Raw genomic sequence first — 7,391 nt, forward strand, 5'->3', positions numbered from 1 at the left:
TTATTGCACCACTTATATTTCCAGTTTTTATCAGCGACCTCCCTACAGGCGTTTCATCCACAATCCACCTCTTCGCTGATAATTGCATTCAATACCACCGCATCGCTTCTACTTCTGACCAATCGATTCTGCAAAATAATTTATATGGTATAGGAACCTGGTGCGCCCCCTGGCTGATGAAACTGAATATGTCCAAATATAAGAGTTAGCAAGTGTCAAGAAAGCCTTCCACCTTTAATGATTCGTACTCATTAACATCCATGGCAGTAGAACGCGTTGAATCATACCGATATTTTAGGTGTTGTTATCACAAACACACTGAACCGGCCTGGAAATATAACAAGACTTGTGGCTGTTGCATCCAAACCACTTGACTTCATAAAACCTTCTCTTTCCTGATTTTCCAGTTACATCCGAGAACTGACCTATGAGGTATGCATTAGACCTAAATTTGAATTTGGCCGCGCAATATGGAGTACTGATTAGCATCACCTTATTGATTTACTTGAAAGCATCCAGGATCGGGCAGCTTACCTCATGTGCTCAATGTATGACACTTGGGTTAGCATTAGTGCCATAAAATCGCTCATTGATCCTGATTCATTAGCTCATCGAAAGACATCGCGGTCGGACTTGTTTCCTATTCTTTAAAGGGAAACTGCAGTGGTTTTCAAACTGAAGTAGACTCATTTTTAGTCAGGCCTGCAAAGTTATTTTTACGATTATTGCGAAAACACGAGAGCAATCGCCGATTGAAAGCGCATCGTTCAAACTTCCTGCGGCCCGCAACAGCGCAAGAGAGGAGTAGAGTAAAGAGAGAAACCTCACCTACGCCGGCATGCGTGACGTCACCGTGAGGATAGACGAGGCGCTCCCAGCAGCCCGAGTGCATTTTTAGCCTGTGTTGTTGCTCGTGTTTCGAGGTTGCAGAACTTCAACGTGTCGCTTGATTTGAACACCCGTCTCAACATTCGGTACTACTGTGCCTCTGGTGTACGAACACCTTAGGCCGCGACGATGTAAGCTTCCATAAGTTCCCGTAAGACAAAAAGCTCCGAGCGCAGTGGGTTGCTTCTGTGAAAAGCGACAAGTTTACGCTGACCATATTACTGGGCAATGGAAACAGCAATAATTGCTGAATTCAGTATGCTGTATTCTGAGAGCAGCTGCAATGCACCTGGCACAGCTTTTTTCTAGCAACATATAAACACCCATTGTGAAAGAATATAATGTCCTACGAGAAAATACGATTATTCACGCGAAAAAAATCGCCGACGAGCAGCGGGCATGCACCCGATTTTTTTTATTATTGACCACGAGCGAATTTGGGCAGTTCCCTTTCGGAAGGAGGGTTTCCACCAGCGGCTGCGAGCCTCGACTGTTTGTTGCGTCAAGCTTCCCGTATAGCTACCCTTCGAGCATAACCATACAAAGCAATACTACGAATATACTGCTGTGGATCAACGCACACATGAAAGCTAAAATAGCATATTCCACTGCCGCATCACTATTCCAAAGACCAGTCCCTCTGTGTCGTGGCGCCCCAGTACCATACCTGATTATGGGCCCTGTATGATGCTGGAGATTTTGCGCACTGGGGCGCGGCATAATGGCACGCGCTGCACTGGTGGCACTGGTCGCCCAGAGAGAATAATCGCCTCGGATGAAAAGTAAAACTAAAAAGTAACGAAGCACCTCAACGGTATTAAAGAAAAAGTTAAAAAAAAAAGAAAAAAAACAAGCTAGAAAAAAACTGCAGTATTAGAGCGCTTCGAACTCGGTACCTCTTGCTCCACAGCTTTCTACGCTGACCACTCGGCCACGTCGAAAACAAGGAAGCTTTTATAACGTCGCAGAGAGCTGTGACAGCTGTGATCTACAGGCCGACCAGCGCAGGATGCACATCGGCAGCGTCTCGGGTCCTCACGACGGCGTCACGACAGCTCGACCAATCGCAGGCTGCGGCGCGGTCCGCGGCGTGTCTCGAGGTGCCGGCAGTGCCGGTCGTATATTTTAATTTAAAAAAAAAAGACAATTGGAGCTTGTTTCTGCCTAAATTTATTTTTATAGTCGATTTTGCGGCGTGAGTAACTGTTATAAGCTATTAAAATCTCGATTCCTGCAAAAAGTGCTGTAGTGTCCGTTTAATATAACCGCTCTGACCTTCGAGTACCCTTCTGGTACCACCCGCGCAATCATCACTTCGCGTTTTCAATTCTCTTAGTCTGCAGTGTATAACTGGCTCCCCGAAAGCTTTAAAAAAATAATTCTTCCCATTAGTAATTGATTACTGGAATTCAGTTTCAGAATTTATTGTCTACAAATGTGACAACTCGAAATTCAGAGAGTTAATATCATCTGATTTTGGTATAATGAAATAAACAGCGTTTAATTTGTACCTCGCTCCATGCCCTAAACAAACTTTTCACTTTGTTAGTGCTCTTTAACTTCACTGGCATACTACCGGTCATTTCTGTGTTTGCATACTTCTGTGTGCGTGTTTATTATCGTGTAAGCATATACCGACTTGAGTGCATTGGCAGTCTTGCGCGTCTTTCCTTTTTTTTATTCTTCAGTTGCTACGGTCGGCTAGAAATGTTAACCATTACCATGCATTTTTGTTTTTTATTGTATAAAAATTTATGACTACGAGCATTACTTCCTGCTCTCCCCCCCCTTTATGTATTGCCCTGCCCAGGGTCCTTAAAGGTCATTAAATGATGATTGTGATGATAATGAGGGCTCGCAATGATTTTAGTCTACACAACAAAAAGCCGAAAAATGGCGGCGATGATTGCTGACGTCTTGCTGATCATACTCACGCACCCGCAGATCCTCACCAGCATGCATAACAGTGTCTCAAAGACACCTTCTCGTACATTTTGTTAATGACAATGCCAAATAATACTAATTGCAGAACACGCAGAATACACTGGACAATGTTCATTCCCCACTACTTGCTTTTCTCGCATCTAACAAAGGTCGCAAATGCCCGCCGAGGAGTTCACATTAGAGAATGTACGCGATTTCGTTCTGCGTAGATTCATATCTTCACCACCGAGATGTCCCCTGCAGCCCACATAGCACATGTCTCCAATACAGTGCCATGCTTTCCAGCTCACTAGCATTCATTCCCGTAAAGAAACACCTTTTTCAAGCCTTCGACTGCAAGGTTTTCTTTAATAACGTCGTTATATAAAAACAACACCTTATATACATCAAATGCTTAAAGCCCAGAGAGTTAAGGATTGAGCGGCTTCATGTCACAGCATTGGCAATGCTTTTGCATAGTTTAAATTTAATGTAACGGCAATATAGTTACACAGCAGACACATCGAGATGCGACGATGTGATCGCTCACTTGGGAGACGGGGTTCATGATCAATGGTAACTCATCGCTGTCAGTCATCTGTTCTGGGCTGTAGACGTGAATATTAAGTTTCTCGCTTTTATTTATGCGTGCCTAATAGAAATTCATGGTTTTATGACCGATTTTTAACGCGGAATGCAAGCGCTACATTGCAATAATCCTGCGCAGAGGAGGAGGAGAAAACATTATTTACGATGATATGATTTGGGAAGGGAGGTGCGTTTCGTTGTGGAGCTGAGTGGCAGACCCTATTCCGGGACGCCATTGGCCGCCTAGCTGCCCGAGCTCTCTGGACACGCTGGGCTTCCAGGTCCGAGCTGGACAGGACCAGCCCTCTCTAGCTGGCTGTTTTATTGCTTTTAGTTTCGTATTTTGCAGGCAGGCCTACACCATGTGGTATAAGTCAGCATGCTGCCCGAAGAAAGCGCGCAGACATGCAGAACAAAGCGTGCGACGGACGCGGCGAAAGCAGCGAGAGTCGTTCCGTCATTCGTAAATTTTATTTCATAAAGATGACTTGAGGCCTAGAGGGTGGTTTAGGTGAGGTTAAGGACTCTAGACTCCAAAATGAAGTATAGCAGGGCACTAGTTTGCGTTTGGTATCACTACTGAAGCTGCCAACATCTGCATGCGGTGAGCAGATGTGTAGCAGGCGTGGAGGGCCGTCTTTCAAGAACAGCTCCAGATCAAGGGCTGCAGGTCAACGACTTCAGCAGGGCAGTTGGGGCAGACGTTCCTGATTCGGCGCCATCGACTCTGGATGTCCGGCGATTAGGCGCCCCTCGCAATTTGCCAACTTAATGGTGCGTGTGTGTACACGCGCAGAGTGATAACACTCAAGGAAGAGTCTTTGTTTCTGCATTTCGGTCCCAGATCGAGCTGTATTTCAGAAGATGATTTTATTTATAAAGGGAAAGGAGACAGGATGCACATAAACTCCTACAGACCGATTACCATATCATCTATTATATGCATGTTGGCCAAGCAGGCGGTGAAACAAATGCGCAATCATAGATAGAAAGTAAGAAGATACTCGGAAAACTCCATAACTAACTTAAAAATGTTAGGTGATTAGGGGATAGCCTTTCCATCCTCACCCAATGCATCAAAATAGGTAGAGCGGAATTTCTAGACATAAATGGAGCGTACGACTACGTAAACAGGGAACGACAGTGGAAAACACTAAAAGAAGGTATCGGTCTTGAGAAACCACATTTCCTACAAGAAATATACGGGGATAACAAAGCAGAAATTACGTGTGAAGAGATAAAAGGTACGGTCGTTGTCAAGCTATGCAAAGGATTAATACATGGTTGTCCTCTATCACCGCTGCTGTTCGTGTTTTATATGATAAATATGAAACAGAGGATACAAGAAAGTAACCTAGGTTTTACCCTTTCATATAGATTAGGCGGATAGATGAGGCGGAATGGTTTTACAGCAGCGTCTCCCAAGTTTAATGTATGCAGATGATATTGTGCTGATATCAGATAGCCAGGAAGACTTGAAAACTCTAGCTACGTGTTTTGGGGACAAAAGAGACGCTCTAGGCTTCAGTTTTAGCACAGTTAAGTCAGGTCTGAAAATATTCAGTGGCTCAACTGATCAGGATTCTAAAATACAATGCCATGAAATACCCACAGAGGCAAAATATAAAAATCTCGGGGTATGGGTAAACGAAGGATTGACATGCATTGAAAAGCATGAACAATCATTTAGGGAGAAAAGGAATGCCCCTATAATGAAGCACAGATGATTAGGGGGCACAACAGATATATGAAATTCTTTAAGGCATTTGGAAAGGAATTGCCGTACGAATGGTTAGCTCCGGGAACACGGTTTTGTGCTTAGGAGCAGAAGTTCAGTCTGTGTTAGAAAAAAATCAAAGATCTGAGGGTAGGCTAGCACTTGGAGCCTACTGAAAAACTACAAACTAAGCAGTGCAGGGAGACATGGGCTGGGCGTCTTTTGAGGCACTAGAGGCTCAGAGCAAAATATTGTACCAAGAACGCCTCAGAAAAATCGACTACGAAAGGTGGGCAGAAAAAGTTTTTAAATACTTATACAAAAATGGCATTGAGTCAGCATTGCGGAAAATTATCAAAGAAGTATGATCATAGAAGACAGTTGGGCTAGTTGGTGTGTATTCGCTAATGCCTGCGACATCCCACTGACCTGTGGCAAGTGTCATATTGGGCAAACAGGCCAGTGCCTGAATGAAAGGCTGGGAAAACATCGGACTTGTGTCGAAGCTCTGGTGGCCGGTGGACATTTGGCCGCACATTGCCGCAAATAGAGAATAAAAATCACAGGCAGTAACGAAGAAAAATGTGTTCCACTTTTCGAGAGTGCTGAGGCGGCTTCATAGGCAGGGTGATAGGGAGATATTTGAGGCATTTTGTATTGATAAGGCAGGGGATAAGTGCTTGAGCACACCCTCAATAACCCTCACGAAAAAAGAGATATTCTATTTGTCAAACACTTGCGCGTCAGTTTAGTTTAAATGTTTACTCTTTGTTATGACAACATGCTTCTTGATAAAGGAAAAGAGGGGGGGGGGATAGTCTCCTGAGTATGAGCCTAATGCGAATGTGTAAATTTTGTTACGTGTGCATTAAACATCAGTTGAAGTTAGCGTGCTGTCCCGCCAGTACCTTTTATCGCTGTCCTTTCTGTTTTTCCACGCTAGTTGCAACGTCGCAGTCTTTAATGATCAAAGAACTACCAGTAACAAGGCATGAAGGCAGGATATGGAAATAAACAACATTAAAAGACATTTAAAGACCATACAGGTTAAAAACTAGAATAAATAAATTAAAAAGAAGCCGACCCTAGATGTATATGGAAAATGGAAAGCTCGGATTAAGAAGTTAACCGTCTGTAATAATCCGAGAGGCAATGGCCTTTATGAAGCTAGATCAGAATGTCCTAGAACCCGAAGCTACAAAAGGAAGCTTAATCCAAAAGATGAAGCTTGTGCTATACGCAATAGATGCCCAGAAGCAATTGAGTATCTTATACTGGAGTGTGGCAGTATCTATTCAGATGTCGATGCCCATATAGTCGCTCTAGACGAGGTCCTGGAGTTTAGAGGCAACAAAGAAAGCGTAAACGTATCGGCAGTAGAGGCAAGGAAGAAACGTTTAGAAGATTGGTGGATAAATAGCAGGGAGGGGACGCATAGAAGCTAAATCAAAATTTAACACGCGTATGTAAAGTTCGCCCGGGACAAACATTAATGTCGTTAAAGTTGACGCAATATATAAGTTAAAAAACATAAAAAAGAAAGGTTGAGCATGTGATAACTATCGCCACCCCGTTGCAAAGGGGACGCTCCTAACATCTATCCACCCATCCATGCAGCGCCACTCAGCGATGTTTTGGGAGTCTATCTTTTGGCGCTAGCTGAAAATAACTGGCTGACTAATATGGTTTCCTTACTGGCAATTTCGGCACTAAGTACGTCTGGAATCTCCTAAAATTCCTGATATATCCTAATAAATCTAGAAGATGCAAAGTAACGCATAAAGGCATTTCGCGGTTTAAAATGGATAGACTAAAAGTTAATTGACGCCCTTCAAGAATACGACTTCAAGGTCGGCGAAATGTGAGCCTAACACACGACCATGCGTTGTGGTACTTCCAAAGTCCTAGATATCATCACAATAGGGATCCTTGCTAAAGTCAGCAGTAGTAGTAGCAGTAAGGGTAGTAGCTGGAGGCGAAGTGGTCATGGCACTATGCTTGGGGGGTACCGTGAATTGTCCGCGACAGGAGCTGCTAGGTCGGCCAGTTTGCAAAGTGGGACATCTTCCACAGCCACAAGGACGGGGACTACTGAGGAAGACACTGGAGGAACTTCTGACGCCAAATAGCGTTCTGCTTGTAGGTGAGGTCTTCAAGCAGCTGTCGCATGGGACAGAGGAGCTGCCAAGGACGGCTGTTCGTGAGCTTTGTAGCAGTGAAAAGCCGCTGGATTCTGCTGCGCGTAGGCGGACTTGCTCTCGTGGACTTGCTGCTC

The sequence above is a fragment of the Amblyomma maculatum genome, chromosome 3 (assembly GCF_055883805.1).
Source record: "Amblyomma maculatum isolate TAMU_Amacu chromosome 3, ASM5588380v1, whole genome shotgun sequence".
NCBI lineage: Eukaryota > Metazoa > Arthropoda > Arachnida > Ixodida > Ixodidae > Amblyomma > Amblyomma maculatum.